This window comes from Pteropus medius, unplaced genomic scaffold (assembly GCF_902729225.1).
Source record: "Pteropus medius unplaced genomic scaffold, Ma_sr-lr_union100, whole genome shotgun sequence".
Classification (NCBI taxonomy): Eukaryota; Metazoa; Chordata; class Mammalia; order Chiroptera; family Pteropodidae; genus Pteropus; species Pteropus medius.
This window is the reverse complement of record NW_024343105.1, coordinates 1,613,528-1,634,574: the sequence shown is the minus strand read 5'-3', so window position 1 is coordinate 1,634,574 and position 21,047 is coordinate 1,613,528. Positions and strand designations below refer to the sequence as shown.

Sequence of the window (21,047 nt, the reverse complement as noted above, 5' to 3'; positions counted from 1 at the left end):
GTAGTGAGGACTAACCAAGAGAACATGGGTGTGCTCAAAACAAACACAGCTTCCTGTGATGCAGTCAACTGCTCTATAATTTCACAACTACAATATCATTTTTAAAATGATGCTATTTTTGATCAAAAGAATGACACTATGAGAACTGCCTTTTACAAAAAGTAATCTAACAATATGGAATATAAATAAAAAAGGAAACATTAAAAGTACAGATGTTAGGAACATAGAAATAATTCAGGTGTTACCTGCCACTCAATGTCTGAAAGTCGTTTTTTCCCATATTTTGCTCAGGGTGTTGGTGAAGCAGTGCAGTGCCTGCAGCTGTTCAGTCACCAAAGGGCAGACAACGCCAACATATCAAAGCTCCATCCCACAAAGCTCCGTCCTCCCACAAAGCTCAGTCCTCCTCCTGCCCCCTTCTGTCACTGTCCTAATTTAGTCTCCAGCACTAGTCGCCTAATCCCACAGTCACTTCTAGGAGACTGCTCTGATGACACCTGCAGCCTCGTCCTTATAGAAATCACCCCCACACTGGCGCCAGATTATCTTCTCAGGATGAAATCTGAAGGTCTACTTGTCTTTTCCAGCTTCTTGTCATAAGTTCTTTGAGGGCAAGAACAATATCTGGTGCTAGGAAGCTATGTGCTGGTAAATCAGCTTTCCTGGAAAAAAAAACAGTCCAGTTACCTAACATTTGCCCATGACCATGCTGTAAAGACTCCCACTGTGGCCACATTCAAACTGCCAATGGAACTTCACTGAATACAGACGCACGAAGAGATACACAAAAGTGGCTTTCATGGAGCTGGACAATTCAGTGTCATGTTCTTGATGGGTGCTTGATGAATGTTTCCTAAGTGAAATATGGCTTAAATGCTTGTGGTAAAGTATGAAGCATAAGGAAAACTAGGGGCAAGGAACTAAATAGTTAATGCAGCCTCTGAAAACGCCATCAACACGATGCATCCATCTAGTTAATTAGGGGAGAAATGAACCTTAGATAAGAATGTATTAACAACTTGGTATTTAAATACCGATCTAACATGGAAATTAACTAGAGATGTCTGAATTAGTTAGAGATGTCTGAAAAATAATGGTTAATTGAGTTACTTTATAAAAATTATCCTGCAGAGTCAGTGAGAATTGTGGGGCAGTAGGCAAGCTTTGTACAATAAATTGTGTAAGATTGAGCATGTATAAAACTATCCTTCCCTGGACCTGGCCATTTTAATAGCTAGAAAATATTCAAAGCACCTGGCATGAGATCTGAGAACAGTAAGTTCTTATCAGTAAGCAGTAAACCCACCATACAACACATAATAAAGAAGAAAGGTCAGAGGTTGTCTGCACCAAGAATTGAAGATAAGCAAAACTAAAAAGTTGTGCCAGAAAGCTGTAATTGCATGATAATGAGGGTGCATATGTGCTGGCAAGCTCTCCCCAGCCCAACTCCTTAGCAGTCTTGACTCCCACACACATGGCCCTTCTTCACTCACGCACTCAACACCAGTGTGCTCATTGGAAGCACCCCTTCTTTCAGGTGCCACGGCCCAGACTGACTGCCCTGCGCCACTGTCTCTGGTGTGTAGACATCTGGAGATTGCTCCTGAGGCCCCAAGAGATCCTCTGAGATGTCCCACAGAAGGCAGACAGGACCTGGTTCTAAATGGGGGTAGAGTCTGGAGTGGGGGAGACAGCTGGTAGGGACGTAATACAAGGTCCATTTGGGCTGACCCTGCCCACGGGACCTGAAAGAGTAAATGCACCCGGCAAACGTTCGCATAACATCCTGAAAATCTGCCTTTCTAAGTACTTCCTTTTAGTTTGCTTTTGATAGAAATGGTATTTATAAAAGTAGTTATATTCTTAGGCTTATTTTCTATAATAGCACGGAAATGAAGAACACTTAGGAGAAAATAAATAATATCAGACATATAATATTAGTCGTTATTAATATCATTATAAAATATGAACATTCTAATCTTTAAACAGTCCCCAGAAGGCAGCCATAAGAGTTTTTTGTATAATGCCAACAGCTGTTACAAAGACGCGCCCACCGTGGCACTGAGTGATTCCTGAAGGTAAGGTGACCTGTTCTAGGTCTTTATGTATGGTTGGAGGTGAAATAACTTGTCATGCAGTTGCTTCTTGAAAACAAGTCTCGTGGCTTGCTTTCATCACCACAATGTCCTGGAGAACACAATTTGGAGTGCTGTTCCGTGTTTGTGCGGTGGGAGCAGCACAGGTCCCTTACAGCAGAGGCCACAAGCAATTTCCATGAGGATGTCAGACTTGGAATGCCTTCCCACAAAGAGTTGTTCAGAAACACTTTCCTCTCATGATTATTTTCTCATACTCTTTTGAAGAGTGGCCTGTCAGTCGTTCATACTACCAGACTCCCTGTCATCAGCCCACTTATTTCTGACTCTCCCAACTGACTCTGCCTCACTGCAGAGAAATGGAAGACATCCGCTGAAGGTGTCGCTTTCCTTGAATCATTACCAAAGAATCACTAACATTCTGGAAGGGGACTGAAGAAAAACTCAGTGAGAGTGTGTTTCTTGATTTAAATGGAGGTACATCTTGAGAAGTTGGCACCCTATAACCAAATGAAAGGGTGATGTGTATCTGGCCAAGAAAGGGGATCATTTCTTCATTTGTAGGCAATTAACCTACTAAATCACCTCAACATTAATAGATTTTATTCTAAACGTGTAGAATGATTGAAGCCCAGCTTCCCTCTGAGGTGAGACAGACACAGTCCACCAGTTTGAAAACAAAGTCATATGGAGGCCTTCTGGGCTTGGACAGCGGTGTGCTGCCTTCTCATTTATTCCTCTTGTTTATTAAACACATACCTTCTATCCAAGTCTCCAAGTTTCCCACATTTAATGCTTTCACTTTTATAATTTTTTCAGATTCAGATGTTTACTCCACCTTGATGTTCTCAAAATTTGTCCCTCCTATCTGAAACAAATGCTTATTCAAAGTGCAAATCCTGAACCCCACCAGAGAGCAGTCAAATCAGAACTGCTGAAAGTGGGTCAGATGCTCATCCTTCTAATAAGTACTTCCTGTGATTCCTACGTACATCTGAGTTTGAGCATCACTACTGCGGGGCTTGGGATGAGGCAACAGGGCCATAGCAATGATAGTGACGTCCTCCATTGACCTTGGCAAAAATTTAATGACATCAAGAAAGGATGCCAAAGATAAAAGAAAGAGTAAATTGGAATTAGCTCAAAGTGAACCACTGTTCAGTCTGGGAGACCTCTGGACTCCCAAACATTAGAGATCACCCCTTTTCTTCTTTGACTCTGAGTAAATAATGAAGCAAGAAAAACAGGCTAAGACACACTTTTTTCCTGAAATGTGTTCAAGACATTGTAAATTTAACAGAAATTGTCTTCAATGTAAATGCTATGATTTGTGTAAAATTTCCCAGTTCATCAATTTTTTACTTTATAAATGATAATTGAAACAGATTGGAAAGCATACTGTGTCCTTTAAGCTACAGTAATTACCTGAGAGGAGAGAACTACAAAAAAGGAAGAAGGCAAAAAGGAAGGAAGAAAGGAAGGAAGGAAGGAAGGAAGGAAGGAAGGAAGGAAGAAGAAGGAAAGGAGAAGAAAAGGGAGGAGAAGAGAAGGAAGGAAGAAGAGGAAGGAGAAGGAGGAGGAGAAGAGGGAGGAGGAGGGAGGAAGGAAGGAAAGGGAGAAGGAGGGAGAGGGAGGGAGGAAAGAAGAAAATGGGAAAATATTATATTTCTGAAACAAAATACTTTTCTTTCAAATATTATCTCATTTTAGTTTTTCTCTATATTACATGGACCTTCCTTTCACTAAATCTCATTATTTTAATCTCGAAAGAAAAGTTTCTTAAACTTCAATGTTTTGGAACATTAATTGAAATGATGAGTTTCAGTAACTACTTAATTACAAATAAGCCCACACTTATCTAAAAACACAGTCTCCATAATTTCTATAAAAAGACAAGTGTAAAAACATATTACATTTGTCAAACAAAAACTACACTAGACAAAGTTAAACAGGCACAGAAGACTTCATTCAAGACTACTGCAATGGGAAAAACACTGAACTCAGCTCTGTTGAAATAAAATGCAGAACTATTTTCTGGTGCTGAGATGAGCTGGTGGAAATCATTGCTGGACCCTGGAGTGGGCGATCCTCAATGCGATGAGGCCATCTGTGTATGCTGATTAGCATTTTAAAAAGTCAGGCTCCTTCCCTCCCACAGAAACTGGGAGACAGGGCTCTATCATTCTTGGTAATTACCTTTCTAAGGGATGACTCCTGAGTCCTTGAGAAAGATATTCCTTGGTTGTAGGTTGTAAAACTGGCTAGAGCCTGGGAGAAGACTTACACTTTAAAGGGTCAGAGAAGGAATTTACAATTCCAAGTTTTCCAAAATAAATGCCGTAAGAAAAGAGAGGTCAGGGACTTGAGTCAGGAAGAAACCCGTCTGAAGTTCTATTAGTCTGAGAAGAATGTTAAGGCCATTTTGGTCAGCTCCCATTTGAAGCTTTCAGATGACAAACAGTTTTAGAATACATTAATTCATGTCTGCAAATCTTCATGAGACACTGAGTTACATTAGCCTAAATGTTATTCCATCTAGGTCTTATGGTCAGTGGCTTGTTGCTTAATTCTAAGGCAAATCAGTCATATCCAATTACGGATTATTTTGAGCTATATCAAAGTTCTGTCAAATGCATAAATTGCCTTATTGTTGGTTGATTTAAGCAGATATTGCCTCTTTGAAGATTTTAGTTTATAATTTTTGGTTAAGAATAGCATTTAGCAAATAGTGCCCCTAATATAGCCTCTCTCAATTTCTCAAGAAAATTCCCAAGAAGACACCGAAAAAAAAAAAACCATGAACTCTCACAATAACTCCAGCTAAAGAGAGAGGGAAAAAATCTACTCTTTGATATAATCTGGCAAGAATTGGAGAAAACTGTTCTTACCTTGTGTCCCTGAATTGAAACACAACAGCTGAGAGAAGATTAAAAGTCACCTGCTCCACCTCCCTAATTGTCTCCTGGCCCCAAAAACCAGGATCCATAAAGAAACTTCAGTAACCTTCTGTCTTGGGGAAGTACTGCTTTCTGAGATAGTAAGAACATGATTTTCTCATTCTACTCTATCACCTCACGTATGTCATTTGGACCTTCAAAGCTCAACAAGTCACTGGGCAGGAAATAGGGTAATGGCCACAGCCCTTTGCATTCTAGACAGAGTGGTCCCCAAGCCCTGCAAAGTGAAGGGAATTTGTTAACAGAGCTTAAGCATCTAAATCTATTGTATGACCACAGCACAATTTGGGCTGGAAGCTGTGGGTGAGCGAGATTTCACAAAGCATTCATTTCCCAGCATCTGGCAAGGATTTTAGTTCACTTCTGCTGACCACAGGTAGAACCATCCCCTATCCTCAAGGTCTTGTCCTGACATTGTGCACAGATGATGTTAATGATAAATCTACAACTACTACAAAGATGTGGTATATGAAGGTAACAGTGTTGACCTTCACCTCACTCTTCTCCTTCCTCTATCCGCTACCAGTTGACAAACTTAACCAGAAGCTCATTGACATACCCCAAATTGATCAAGGTCAGCCAATGATGGCCCGTAGGCCTGTGCACCAAATCCAGCTGGCTACCTGGTTTTGCATGGTCTGCAAGCTAAGAATGGTTTTCACATTTTTAAAGAGTTGAAAAACTCTTTGCAAAATATTTTACAACATGTAAAAATTATATGAATTCAGTGTCCATAGATGAAGTTTTATCACAGCACAGCCATGCACACCGGTTATGTGGCATGTGTGCCCACCTCTGTTCTGTACAAAGAGTCCAGTCATTGCGGCAATGACCATGTGAGGTGCTCTCCCAACTACCTGGCTGCTCGGAGCACAGCTGTCACAATGACACGGCAAGGACTTGACAGGACTATGAATGCCACAAGCACCTACGTACTGTGCATTTTATTATTTATTCACTACCAGTGCACACTCATTACTTCAAAACATGATAAAAGACAACAGTGGACTGTAAATAATGTGCTTTCAAGGCAGAGCGGTATGTAAGTTATTTTCTTATAGAATTAGATGGCAAAAAATTTGTTTATTATTCAATGACATTATAACTGTGGTAAAAGAATACAACACATATTGATGTCACATGAGCACTCATGACAATATCCCCAACTCACAAGAAAGTGACAGAAAAATTAGAAAAAATTTTAATGATATATTTAGTAATGGCGGAATTTCTTTATAAAATAAAAACTGAAAATAAGGCTGCAACCAAATAAGTTTCTAAGTAGCTTATTTGTAAATCAAGTGAAAAAAAAAAAAAACACTTATGAATGGTGAGTTAAATTGTGTCTGACTGCAGTGGCCAAACAAAGGTAACCAGAAAAAATAAACTTGGTTAAGATTCCTAGCTTTTTTGTGAGAACAAAAAAGAACCGTATTACTTGGTAAGATGGCTCTAGTCCCATCAGACAGCTGGTGTAGCTTTAGCTAGGTTGCTTCCACCTTCGTTTCTGCTCCAAGGCAAGCTGCTGGCGGGTTGGCATATTGACTGCTGTCCTTGCAGGTATATGAGCGATCCCGAGCATCACATACCCACAGATGGTGGCCAGCAGGCTCTAACTAATTCCGTGCTGTGCTCCTGGCAGTGCCACAGGCACCTCACTTCACACCACACACTGAGGTGCAGCCCAGCCGGAATACTGGGTGGAATGCAAGCAATGCCTTTCGCGTGTGCCTTTAAGAGAGTGGATGCCCATCTCACTCTGCTTCCCAGCTCCTTAGAGGATGACTTCTCTGTCTGAGCTACGGGATTCTGTGCATTGGAATTCCGTTTAAACAAGTAGGCAGATGATGTGACATGTTTTGATCTTCCCCAAGTGACCAGAAAGTCATTTCAAGCAGTCTTTCGATCCCTTAGACTGACAGGACAGGGGCATGGTTTACTGTGCAACCAGATGGACATCGTTATCTGCTTCTGGAGAAACCTACCTGGAGGTCTGCTGGCCGGCTTCCAGCAGAAGGTGCTATGTGGGGCCTGGCTCAGATTTCGGGGAGAACTTGCTGTCTCAGTTTCCCAACTTTAACACCTGTTTGTGAAAGAGAACTGCAGCCTTGGGGAGTCTCATCCCCTCCCAGTTGCAGGGGAATGCAGCACCTCTCCTGCCCCTAAGATCCTGAGGCGAACACCAGGAAACGCTGTGTAAAACGTGGCGAAAGGAGGGATCTGAGTAGACCATATTTGCTCCCTTTATCTCGGTAAATCACAGAGGCCAAGCTAAAAACCACCTGGGTTGTTACACAAATCTAGGACAATGAAAATCATGAGGCTTATCTACAAATATGGAAAATTAGATCTGATTATATCCAAATATAATAAGTGTACACACTTTTTCTGTTCTTCTGTCAAAAATATTCTGAAATATGATCTTCAAATATCACATTAACTAAAAAATATCCTGCTTATCAAAAAATCTGTTCATATTATAAAAGTTCCAGAAACAGATCTAACAATTTCCAAATGGTGCCTTAATTCATTCTTTCTTCTAATTTAATTTTACAACTTTCAGTATTTTTTATTTTTGCTGATTGAAAGAATCAAAATAATGTATGAAAAAATCCAAACAACTTAAAAAAACAAAGCATTTCTTTCATTTGAGTATACAGATATCATCTAACATAGGAGAATAAATACTGAGTGTCAGGTCAAATCTCAACATCTGAAAGTGTCCTTTCTATGATCACGGTGTCAGATTTCATAGCCACATAGGAGGTTAGCACTTCATTGTGTGTCAAACAGTTTATTAAAAAACAACCTGCAAACACTTTAGTCACATTAACACCAAGGGTTGATCATTATAATTATTATGTATTTATAGCTAGATTTATGTAGAAATCTGGATTATACTTGATATTAATTAATTAATATATCAATAATCCTATTGGGAAATAAAGGAAAATTATCCAAATAACTCTAAGACGCAATGTAAAATAAAGCTGATTATATAATTCACATATAGTATATATAGTTTATATGTAATTATACATATAACATAATTTTTATTGCTATTACTTATTATTATTACCTATTATTATTACTTATTAATTAGAATTTTAGAGTATTTCAGATGCTACTACAAGTGTGTTTTCTGTAGAATTTTGATATATCACTATCAAGTTTATTTTTTATAATATAAAGCTATATGTTAATTCATAACTTGTTTAAAAAGAACTGCCAAAGATGCTTCTATTATTATACTTTGAAACAGGCTTGTATTCAAACAACTGTATTTAAATTATCATGTCTGACACCTCAAAGCCTTTTTTGTTGTGTTATCCATCATTTGGCCAAGGAATTGCATTTGCACATATTTTTGGTTACACAATTGGAAACACGAAGTAATCATTAATTACTTCAGAGAAAAAAGCCCACAGTAACACTCATTATGAAAATAAATGGCCTATCTGCTGCCTTCCTTTCATCGACCCTGACTTTCCTCTCCCAAACGGTTCCTTGGTTTTAGTTTCAGATTCCCACTTGTGACCCACTGGTTTTAGGGTCATGCCCACTGCTCCTGCTACAGTGACTGACACTTCATTCTAGAACCACACCCAGTAGTCCACAACAGCTCTCTAGCCAGCAGGAATGGCTCACATGTGAGCAAGCTGCCTGAGTCGGGCCAAGAGGTTGCATGGCGTATGTGGTAGAAGAGGGATGTGTGGGTCATCAGAGCAGCTTTGCCAATACCCTCCCTCTTAATTAAACTGAATACAAGAAGATACATAGAGAATCCCCACAGACACAGCCCAGGAGGCATTGGATGTAGCCAGTCCTGAAGACCACCCTCCCCTGGTCCTCCAGTTTCATGAGCCAACACTGTCCTTAGAGTTTGATCTACTTTGCATTTTATATTATGTGTAGATGAAAGTATTCTAACTGATACCTATGACTATTATTACTATTGATTGGCAGCAGTAGTATTCTAAAAAGGGTGCCAATGTGATACAACCATATAAAGTATTATTATAAATTAAATAGTAAAGATACAGCCCAGAATCACAAAGGTACTAAGGGGTAGAGCCAAAATTTGAACCCAAATCCATTTTACCCAAAAGTCTGCAGAGTTATTTTTGTCTCACTACTTTCAACAATCAATTAGTATATAACCACCTTTGGAGGAAATTCAGTGTGTGTGTAGGGTGGGGAGCTATGTGAATATTTTTTAATATAATTTCAGGGGCATCTCAGTCATTCCTCCCTGGAAGATAAAAGAGCATTTCACTGGTCCTCCTTGATATTAAGATGCAGCTTAATATCATATTAAGGTGCCTCAGCACTGCACAAGACTGTCACAGGATACCAAGGTGGTCATGTGTATTCAGAGCCCTCTGAGTTGAAGTTTTCACATAAGCCATATTCCTGAGACAGTTGGAGTGGCCCAAGCCCAGAAAAAAATGTTCAGAAGAGAATCAAGATGCTCTCTTATTGATAAATATGGACTCTTACACCTGCCGTGATAAAAAGCATAATCTACATAAAATAATGTCATGTGAGAAGCATGAGGTCTTGTCCTTTTGTTGCTTACCAGAATGAGTGAGGCACCAAAGGAGCCAGAAGCTTGTAGGTCCTTGAGGTCACATCCCTTCACCTGGGGGACTAAGGAATTCTTTCTAGAAAATAAACTCTAACCTTGATCCTTTATTTAATTAGATAACCTTTTGAAACATTTCCAGTGGAACTGGGATTACTGCTTCTATCATTACTTCCTATGGAATGTTGGCTATATCCTGGAAACAGTCTTCTTTTCCCTGGAAATGGGAAAACCCAGTCAGAACAAGCAGTAACTCAGATTTTCACTGTTACAATTATCTTAGTGAGAGTTGTATAAGGAACGAAGACTACTGAAAACACCCACTTCAACGGGACAAAGACAAAGGGCATCTCATACTTTTGGGCAGTTGCGATGAGGTCCCACAAGCATAGGGCAAGGACGGGGCTCTGAATTCAGGAGGTGCTCCGCCCCTTACTAGCCGGGCGACACTTGTAACATCATATTATCTCTTGGGTACCATTTCTTTATATATATGTACACACACACACACACACATATACATATACATACATATACACATTTATAGAATTTAAATATTAAAAAGTTTAAACTGTGACTCGATAGGTAATAAGTGTTCAAATGTTTTCTAGCAGCAGTAGTGATGTTAATGACCATGTGAATAAAAATAAAATGGTTCCCATGTAATATGCCAGGTGCTGCCTGCATTTAGTGTTTTATGCATATTCTTATTTGATCATCAAATATCACTTTAATAAAAGAGAGAGCTTTATCCTTATTTTTGGATGGAAAAGTTAGGGAACAGTGGTTAAGAAATGTTCCCAAGTCCAGAGATCCTGGTGATTCTGGGATGTGAATGAGGATCTGCTGGTGTTGAGACCAGGATGGTGGCTGCCACTCCAGGCCACTTTCCTTGATGTGGCTTTATTTGTGTCGGAATAGATCACTGAGTCTCACATAAGGAGACATAACTCTCATTTATTCATACACAAATATTCTATAGCCTTTGAACACAACATATTCTTTAAAATACAACTTGCTCCTTGAGGAACTGAATTAATGCTAGCATCATTTTTAGGAAACTATTAAACCGTTGCTATGCTTCAAATGGTGTCAGAAAAACTGGCAGGCTGTATCAGTCTATGTGAGGAGCTTGCAGACATGTGACCACAGGGAGAGGAAGTGCAATAAGACAAACTTACATCTGTGCCTCTGCACCATCAGAGTGCAAGGGCCAAAAAATGAAAGCAGGCAAAATTGCCAAAATCTGTACGTGAAACATCATTAATGAGGCTCTCATGTAATCAGAAATACGGAGATCATCATGGGCATGTATTTGACTGCCAGCTCTCTAAGGACAGAGACCCTTTCTCACCCATATTGCCCCTCATGACATTACTGGCATCCTCACACTGCACCTCTAATGAGACCTGCACTAACTCCATCAGCCCGCCTGCTTCTACCCCAGGTAAGTCTGGTTACAGCAGAAGACACGTTCCTGGACCCATTTAAAGTCAGTCTCTCCAGCTCTGTCCTCAATTCCATTCCTGTTAATTTTTCTCAAGGATATTGCTTCTGAAATTATGTTTTTCTCTCCTGCATCAGCAAGCTCTTTTTCTCTCTCGGCTGGATCATTAAAATTGGCATGCAACATGACTTAATATGATCCTTCTTTTAAAAAAAAATTGTCACTTAGTCTCACATTCCTTCTGGTCACTGCCCCATTTTCTTCTTTCTCTTTCATACAAAGCTCCCACGAAAGAGTTGTTCTTCCCCTCTCTCGACTTCCCACCCTCTTGTCAACCTCCACCAAGGAGGCTTCCCTCCTTGCAGCTCTAATGAAACAGCGCTTCTCCAGATTATGAATGATCATGGTTCTTTCTTGAAACACACACTTTCCTTGCCTTGAGGGATCCAAGATGCCTGGTTTCCTTCCTACTTCATCAATGGCCTCTCCCTGGGGACCTACCCTACCACTCAGGTGCACATCACAGTGCCCAGCACCTTCCCCCTCCACCTTACTCTCTCACTAGGTCATCTCATCAAGTCTCATGATGGCAGTCACAGCCTGTGCAGAGATGACACCCAGATTTACCTTTACTGGAACTCACAACCAACTTCCAAAATTTTCAGATTTACGATGGTCAAACTGCTTTTTCAAGCCCTCCTTGTGCCAATAACCACATCATTCTATTGAACCATTTGTTTATTCCCAAAAACTAGGTCATTGTGGCTTCCTCTCTTCAACTCACATGACTCACTCAGTCCACCAGTAAGTCTTCCCAGCTCCACCTCCAAAATACTTCTGTCATCTACTTCTCTGTAAAACCCAAACCCACACCACCGTCATCCCTCACCAGGACTATGGCAATAATATCCAAATAGCATCTGCTATTTCACCAGCTACGCAGCAGCCATACTCTTCTTTCAGAAGCATTAGTCAGATTATGTCACTCCACTGCTTAAACTTTCCAATGGCTATGCCTTATCCTTGGAAAAAAATGAAAACTCCTTATTGTGTGGCCTTTATGTGTGGCCTTCAGGACTACAAGTGACCTGGTGTCTGTCTACCTCTCAGGCCAATCATGGACCACGTGCTCTCTCTGTTCTAGTCACTCTGGCTTTCTTCACAAAAGACAAGCTTATTTCCACTGAGGGTTGACCGCATGACTGAAATTTCCCTTTTCTATCCCATTAAATGACTCACTTCTTCAGGTAATTCATCCCTCTGAGCAGGGTACCTACCCAGAATCTTTTCCTGATGCCCTAAGTGTCTTACCCATCACTTTCAATGATGGCACCTTGTCTCATTTGTTCATAGCATTTATCACTATCTGAAATTAAACTGTTTGCTGACTTATTCTTTGTTTTGTGTGTGTGTATTTACTTACTCTCTATATCATGCTGATCCTCAGCCACTGGAACATAAGGCTCATGATCGTGAAGATCTTGTTTTATTTACTCATCATTCTATTCAACGGACAACAACTGATTCTTTGTAAACCTTGGGATAGAAAGATAATAAAGGGGAAATTATGAAGAGTAAAATAAAGAAAGAGCATCATTTCTACTGAGAAAAAAATAATAGCCATGTAATTATGTTAAACTTAAAACTCTCAGGATGTGCGCATACAGATGCATGAACCAGATCTATCATTGCAGAGTCACTATGATGAGACCCAGTAGCCTCTAAATAAAAAACACACATTATCAGAAGAAAGAGGTTACCAGAAGTACACAAAGTATAAAGCATGGAAAAGATAGATGGAGCTTAGAAACAATCTTCTCTTTGCTTTGATCTGTTTTTTCTTTTTTCCTTTAGAAAATAGTTTTCTGACAGCATTTGATTTTTTTTCCTCTAGATATTTAGGCCTCAGTCATCATCATCATTCTGAGAATAGGTAATATTTGTTAAACAGTCACTAAATTTTAAAATTCTAGTAGATTTTAAGATCCAGATAAAAGGATACAAGTATACTTAGCTTACCATTACAATTTTGCTAATTAACACAGATCTTAGGACCTAATAACAGAATATTTCAGAAATTCTGTTCAGCACTTCATTGCGCTATCTCCTGAGCCTCATAAAAACAATATAATTTAGATTCCATTATTTTTTCTTTCACCACAACTGAGTGTGCCAAGGAAACTGAATCATAGAGAGGTTAATTTGCCCCATAAAAATGACATGCTTATAAATAAAATGAGACTCCAGTTAAGTTGGTGTGCTTTGAATGACTCATGCTTTTAATCATTAACCCAGTTATTCTCAAAATGTAGGGTACACAAGAATCATCCAGACGGCTTCTTATAAAGGCCAATTCCCAATTCTCAATTCAGATATTCCCTTCAGAAGCTTGTGGGCAAGGCCCATGGGTCTGTACTTGGACGAGGTGAGAGTGACCCCTCTGCAGGAGGGAAGGGGACCACTTGGAAGAACAGCATAATAACAGTGTAATAACTTAACTCATCAGAATTAGACACATTGTAGGCATTTAATACTTACTACATAGAAAATAATAATTTGGAAAAATAGAGTCCTTCACACAAAGTCATTTTTAAATTTAAAAATATATCAAGCATTCTCACAAATATCTTCATGTTACATATAACATATCAAAAATATTTCATGCACTACAGCAGAACACTAACTAACCTTTCAAGAAAACCCTTGTCTCATAAAATCATTTACTTGCTTTTCATGCAACTGCAATAAAGCCTTATGAACCACAGAGCTCAGAAATGGATGTTAGCTTCATACTGGCATGCTGCCAGAACTTTCCTATATAACCTTAAAAGGGAGCCCACAGTCCCATTTTGGTGCCCTTTAAAATCACATAATGGAGATGAAGCAGACTTAAGTAGCCAACATGCTTTTTATTCATTTATAATTTTATTTTTATTCATATTTGGTCACGTTCATATTTTTCTGTCACTGCCTTCATGTGACCCACTAGAAGACCTCTTTACTGATCTGTAAAAACTTTGCACTCTTGGAAATGTAGACTTTAAATAAAAAATAAAGATGTAGCACAGATTGAGATTGTTATTTTAGGTGTTTGCCCATAAACAAGTTAGCATCAATGTTTAATTTTTACTACATAAAATCAGAAAAGGTTCATAATCAGTTTAAAACCTTTTATGGTTATGTTCACAGGTAAAAAGAAATCTAAATATTGTCTATATCCATGTTGGATAGAGGCAAACTCATTCACTCAAATGATGGTCAGAATAGGATAAAAAACAACCTTACTAACTCAGAGAGCAAAGGTATAAAACACACTTCTAAACATGGAGAGACAAAAGTAATACATATAAGACAAGAATGCCATCATACTGTTTATAAATACTTGTAAATTAATACGCATACAGAGATCAAATGTAAGCAAAGGCCTTTCCAGTGCCACAGAAGAAATGCAAATATATTCATAACCTGTTAATTAAAAAGATACCTAATTATAGGGTACAAATAAACTTCCTTTCCTTTGTTCTTTTTGTGTTAGTGATAAAGATAAATGTATAATAAACATAGCAGGAAAAAAAAAGTGCCCTAATTTTCCAATCCTGAGGTGAATCCATCTGTAATTTTTAAAAGTATTGATCAACTAATAAAGAAATATTAACCAAGAATCAAACATGCTATGTTTGTCATATCAGAAAAAAAAAAACCAGAAAATATAAAACATATTTTCTCTATTGTCTAAAGGCTTGAAGGTTAGTTGAAACACTTCATTTTGTATATTTTATGTTCTAATAAAATAAGGCTAACATGAGAAATAAAGACAATCATAGGAAGCAAGAAAGGTGTGTGTCAAGTTAGATATGTCCTCACAGAGAAGGTGGTATTGATATTAAGATGAACCTTGAAACATAAACTTTTGAAAGATGACAGCGGGAAATTCTAAGTGAATCAAACACATAGATAAAGTCCAGAAGAATATACAATGAATATGTGAAGAAGGAGAATTGGCTATAGTGGTAAACACTGTGTTTAGGAAAATACAAAGATGATTTCAAGAAGGTCATGATAGAGAGGGTTCCAATTGTCAATCTCAGAAGGTAGGAAGGGCACAAGTGTTGAAAGATTTTGAGGCTGGAAATGAGTCTGAAAATATGATGGGAAAATATAACTGTGGGAGAGGAGAGCAGCAGGAATATTTGGGGACTAGATGATTCCAAATGTAAGAGCAATCAGAGTGGAAAGAAAGGAGAAATGCAACCACACCATGCCATTGAAGATCTTTCAGAAAATACCCTGAGGAGGTGTGAAACCTCAGACACTGCCACCCAAAGATCTTTGCTTAATTTCATGGCAATAGAGGATCCTCATAAATAACTGTCATCCTCAAAAAATAACCAAACGTCTCTGAGGCTTTTCCCCACAAGTCTCTAACTAAGATTGAGAACCAGCCTCTAATTCCTTTGTTTAGGTATCCTGCCTTCTTTGTCTTTGGATGTGTAAGTCCCTAAAAATAGATTAGGGAGAAAATATTTCTTTTTTTATCCCTACGATACAAAAATAAATAAATAAAGTTGAAATAAACCACTATAATTCTACATTTTCTACTCCAGGCACAATACTAACAAGAGAGTAAATGTCCTCTTCTTTGCTAAAGGTCATCTAGAAACCCTAGATCATCTCCCTTTGGTCTAGTCCAGTCACAGAAGAAGGTGTTCTAGCTCGGTGGCCTGGGCCCTTGAAATGTCCTCCTCAGGCAGAGGCCTGAGGGGTGAGAGTGACATCCAGACCTTCGTGGACACGAACTTGACTGGGATTAAAGGGCATGTGAAACTGAACTTTTCATCTCATTGAGAAAATATACTCATAATCTAGCCTAGACTGGAGAGGCACTCCATGTTTAGCAGATCCCAAAATACCTTGCAAATAAAATTTTAAAGAGAAAATTAGTTATTAAATTAGAATACTAAAAAACATGATATTTCATATCTGAGTGTCTGGGGGGAAAGCAGAGACATCAGGAAAAACAACATATTTTGAGTAGATGTTAATGAGTTCATTTTAGACATTTCGAACATGCGATAGTGGGAAAATATCACATACTAAGATGTAGAAAGAATTTAAGATATATGGGATAGAATGTTGACAGAGATATCGATAAAAATGTTAAATTCATCTACAAAGAGGTTAAAAATCACACACCTGGATGAGGAGAATTTGGAGAAAAATTAGCAACAATCCACAGAGTAAACATTAACAATTTTCCAGTGGGGAGTGGGTAAGGAGCTGTTATTAATGGAAAGGCCTGGTAGGCGAGAGGAGAAGGGTAGTCTGGTGAGAAAATATTCATTAATTATTGATCAAATTAAAGCCAACATTACCTTTACCATCTTCTGAAACTTTTTGTAATCAATACTAATACTTAATATAAAATGCAGTAGTTACACATAATCATATTACAGTAACTGGTTTATGTGTGAACATAGGAAAATTAATTTGTAAAGGAATCATCACTATTACTGTTAGAACCTTCAAATGCTTAAAATGTGCTCTAGGATCACCATTAGTCTGTTAAGGAATGTGTCCCAGTCTATTTTGTGCACTGTCAATAGTAAAAAATAATTACGATTTATTTTTTCATTGTTTCAAGGCTACGAGGAAGATATAGTACAGAGTTCTTATCACATCTGCATAAGGCTAAATTCCAGGGCCTTTGTATCTGGACATCTGGTTATCCCTGCTCAGAGAAGGCAAGATTTTAAACAGAATGCCAAATCTAGCTCCCTGGGAGATTAAAACCCCCACACTCTGAGGAAGTGAAGCTGAGCCCCAATCTCCTAGAAAGTAAAGTTGTCTGTGACATTCTATATAGCAGGAGGAAAATCTTAATTATTCTATCTAGACATATGGTTCTAATCATAACGTTCTCAGCAAGATGCACAGCCCTGCATTTCCTATGGCACAGGAAGAATGCACTAAGTTCTGGGGAGTCCCTAATTTGTTCGAACAGATTGGCTTTTCTGTTCCCTGTAAACTGACATGATGGTGACTGACTCCTGCATAAAGGAAACCTGTCTAACAGCATAACTGAGGAGGATGTGACCTTAAGAGTATTTTAATCTTTTATTTAACTCTGAAAACTTCAGAAGTGCCCTTCACTTTGTTCAAACTCTCAAGGTCAGCTATAGGTGCTGCCCATAAGGTGTCATCTTCAGCCACCAAGGAGACTGTGGGCTGAGGATTGCCTTGTTCACAGGATGCATTTCTTATAGATTTTCTGGGACCTGACTGATACAAATTTAACTCAGGTCCCTCAGAGACACTTGAACACTCCAGGCCTGGTCTTTTTCAGATGTGCCCTATCTGACTCATCTCTTTGCACTGATGATAAAGACATTTCAGTCTGAAGAAATTTTTTTTTCCTTTTGTTGTACATAAGATGATCCTTGCAATGAACTGCAAAACTAAGTCCAGCTTCTCCTACAAACAAAACTGAGAAATATATTGGTAGCTTTGTAATTTGGTGCATACTAATATTCACATTTATATTCATATGTAATATGTTTCTAAAATGTTTGATTATTTTACAATGACCCTGCATTTGACTCCCATAGCCACCACATAAACAAGTTCAACAGAGACAGCCCAGAAGAGACAAGTATAACTTTGACTGCTGTATTATAAATATACGTAAAAATTATTCACTTTTAAAAATATTTCACAAAAATATTCATATTGTGTTTAGCTATAGAAATAAATATCTTAGTGGATATGGGTTATATTCTAATGTGTGCTTTTAGTCAAAGCAAGGTTATTTCCTATGATACTCTAAATTCCTTATTCTAAAAATTTTCAGCAAACTAGCAGTCATTTGATGTCACATAAAGAGAAATGTCATAATTTTTTAGCTCATCTTCACAGGCGATAACTATATAAGATCAGAACACTCTACAATGAAGATTTCTTCATCTCAGCCCCTGGTGGCTCCTCATTGGTGGGTTTGCGACAAGGGGCAGGAATTGAACATGTGGGAAGAGGGAGAACCAAGACGAGCAAGGCCCATTCGGGAAGGAGCCCGAGTCTCTGAAACCAGGAGCCTCGGTGGGGATGCGAAGGCGACCAGGCTTTTAGCCTGGTCCTGCCGGGCAGTGTGTTTATTGGGACGCGCGATGTCATCCTCCACATGGATGCCATTTTGCAGTGAGCGGCTGGCAATCAATGCAGAAGCCAGGCACGCTTGCATCAGTGCGGAGGCTCACACCGCAGTCCTCCTCACACCTCGGCAATAGAACAACAGTTGACTCACTCACTAGCTACTGACCAAATGATTAAAATCTGCTATGTCTTCCAGATTTGGAAATCGTATTTTAGAAAAATATCCATTCCAGTGATTTGGTGAGATAGGTAGGTATGGATGTCTTGAAAACAGTCACAATTAAATGCATAACTCACAGTGAACGCATTCAGTCTGTGGATTCTCATAATCTGTGATCTTTCAAGTTCCATTTTAGGCATATATTAACTCAAGCAAGTCTTGTCAATTGGTGTAAATGCTTTATGATTGTTATTCTTATCATTTATATCGCCATAGCTGCCAAATAAATCCCTGTTTTATTCTCTAGCTTAAGCAGTGGTTTACTGGTGGGCTGACGTGATCTCTAAGCTTTGTCTTTGTGAATTGCCTTTGAAATACCATAAAACATGTTCATTTAAAGTGCTTTTGAAAACACAACTCATTTCTATGCCAAATTTGAGTGAGAAATCTCTGAAAATGTTCTCATGGAAAAAAGGAATGGATGTGAAGCCAATGAAATATAGTAATAGGCAAAATAATTTTAATTTACATACTGTTCTGGCAATTTTAGCTAACAAAATTTAATCTTTTTAATATCAGATCATTTATTTAAACAGTAAGTCAATAGCAATGGTGTTTGAATTCCAGTATGTAAGGTCAACTATAGATGAACCCAAGATAATAATTTTCTTACAGTTTTCAATATCCAAATTCAAAGTAGAGCTTCAATTTTGTACAATGTATGACTTAACTGGCTCCCTGGCCAAAGTTTCACCTTACAATGATTGAAAATCTACTTAGAAAATTTGTAGATTCTGGGAAAACATGATGGAATGAGAGACATCCTCAGATCTTTGCCCTTGAAACAATAAGCTGAACATCTAAAACTGAACAAATAACACCCAAACTGCACACCAGCACGTCTGTGCTTGATATGAGCATAAGAGCTACCACAGGTTAGAACCCCAGGTGTTGGACAGTGGACTGGGACAAATAAAGAAGCTGCCTCTCATGGAGGAAGCTCCTTGCAGGAGTAGGGGGAGGAGTGAAGGTGCAGCGACTTCCCTGAACAGCCCTGCCTGGAAGTGCTGGGACTTTTCTATGTAGCCAGTCATCAGGGCAGAAAGCAGAGAAGTGAGATGGGTCAGCAGAGTAAAACAGTTGACTTTTACCGGCCCAGCTGCAAAAGCGAGGCTGAGCTCAGCCCCCAACCCCCAATCCAGAGGGTCCCTCTGCTCATGCCCTCCAAGATCGATCACTGCGGAACCACAGGGGAATCTGAACAAACGCTACCAAAACTGTTGCTAACACTGATAGGGACTGAAACTGAGAGTAGCGAGTGTGATTAAAATCTACATAAAAATAAACGATGTTAGGCTTTATATAAAGCAGGGATCCAAGAGGCTTAGACGCCACCTACTGAATACCAAAAGAAAAGCGCCTTCTTTGCAGCAGGCTAAAGAGAGACCTTTATATAATAAATCTTCTTTCTGGAAAAGCAACAGAATACACTTCCATTAATGCCCAGGTGGAGAAATAGTCCATTAAACACCATGAACAACCAAGGTTACAAGGCATCTCAGAAAGAAAGAAAAAATCTCCAGAAAATGAACTTATAGACATAGAAATATGGAATTAAGTGACAGAGAATTCAGGATGGTAATTCTGAAAGAACTCAGCGAGTTCCAAAATGAGACATATAAACAATTTCAGAAATTGCAAAAGCAGCTAGATGAGCAGAGCAAAGAGATTGAAACCCACAAAAAGAACCAAATAGAACTCTGGAGATAAAAAAAGCACACTGCAAGAGTTGAAAAATAAAATAGCAAGTTTGGGAAATAGAGTCAACCAAAAGGAGGAAAAGATCAGTGATATCAAAGACAGAAATCTAGAAATAAATCAGAAGGAAGAAGAGAGAAACCGAAGAATGAAAAATAATGAAAGAGAACCACAAGAACTAACTGATAACATCAGGAAAGGAAACATAAGAATAATGGGCATTACTGAAGGTGAGGAAAAGGAGCAGGGACTAGAAAGCATTTTCGGACAAATAGTTGACGAGAATTTCTCGAATCTAAAGAATAAGCTGGAACTTGGAATTCAAGAAGTCAACAGAACACCCAATTATCTCAACACAAAAAGGCCTCCACCAAGACACGTTGAATGAAAGTTATCAAAAATCAATGACAAAAATAGAGTTCTCTGGGCAGCCAGGGAGAAAAAAACGGTAACGTATAAAGGAAAACCCATTAGATTATCCTCAGACTTCTGAGCACGGACTTTACAAGCCAGAAAGGAATAGAATCAAATATTTAAACTATTAAGTGAAAGGAACTACCAGCCTAGAATAATGTATCCAGCTAAGCTCTCCTTTAGATATGAAGGTGACATTAAGACCTTTTCAGACATACAAAAATTGAGGGATTTCTCCACTACAAGGCCTGCACTACAGGAAATACTGAAAGAGGTCAGCTCACTTAAAACAAAATAATAACAAAAAAAAATACATAATTAGGAGTAAAGCGACTAGCAGGCAAATAGAAGCAGAGGAGTGCAACCCTTACTAAGAACATGGCATTATAAGCTTAAATAATAAGAAGAGAATTGCTATAGCAAGATAGTAATGAATGCTCAGATACATAGAAACAAATTGAGATAACAATGACTGAAAAGG

At 38.6% G+C, this 21,047-nt stretch overlaps 1 long non-coding RNA gene across 1 annotated transcript in view; it reads right to left on the bottom strand.

Moving 5' to 3' along the window:
- Positions 1 to 8,206: 8,206 nt before the first annotated feature.
- LOC120606041 (uncharacterized) overlaps positions 8,207 to 21,047 on the bottom strand; it is a 41,482-nt gene continuing 28,641 nt past the window's right edge. The window contains exons 2-3 of the long non-coding RNA XR_005653818.1: positions 12,512 to 12,624; positions 8,207 to 9,858 (exon numbers count right to left, since the gene is read on the bottom strand). This is a non-coding gene — a long non-coding RNA (uncharacterized LOC120606041). The remainder of the gene's footprint in view (positions 9,859 to 12,511; positions 12,625 to 21,047) is intronic.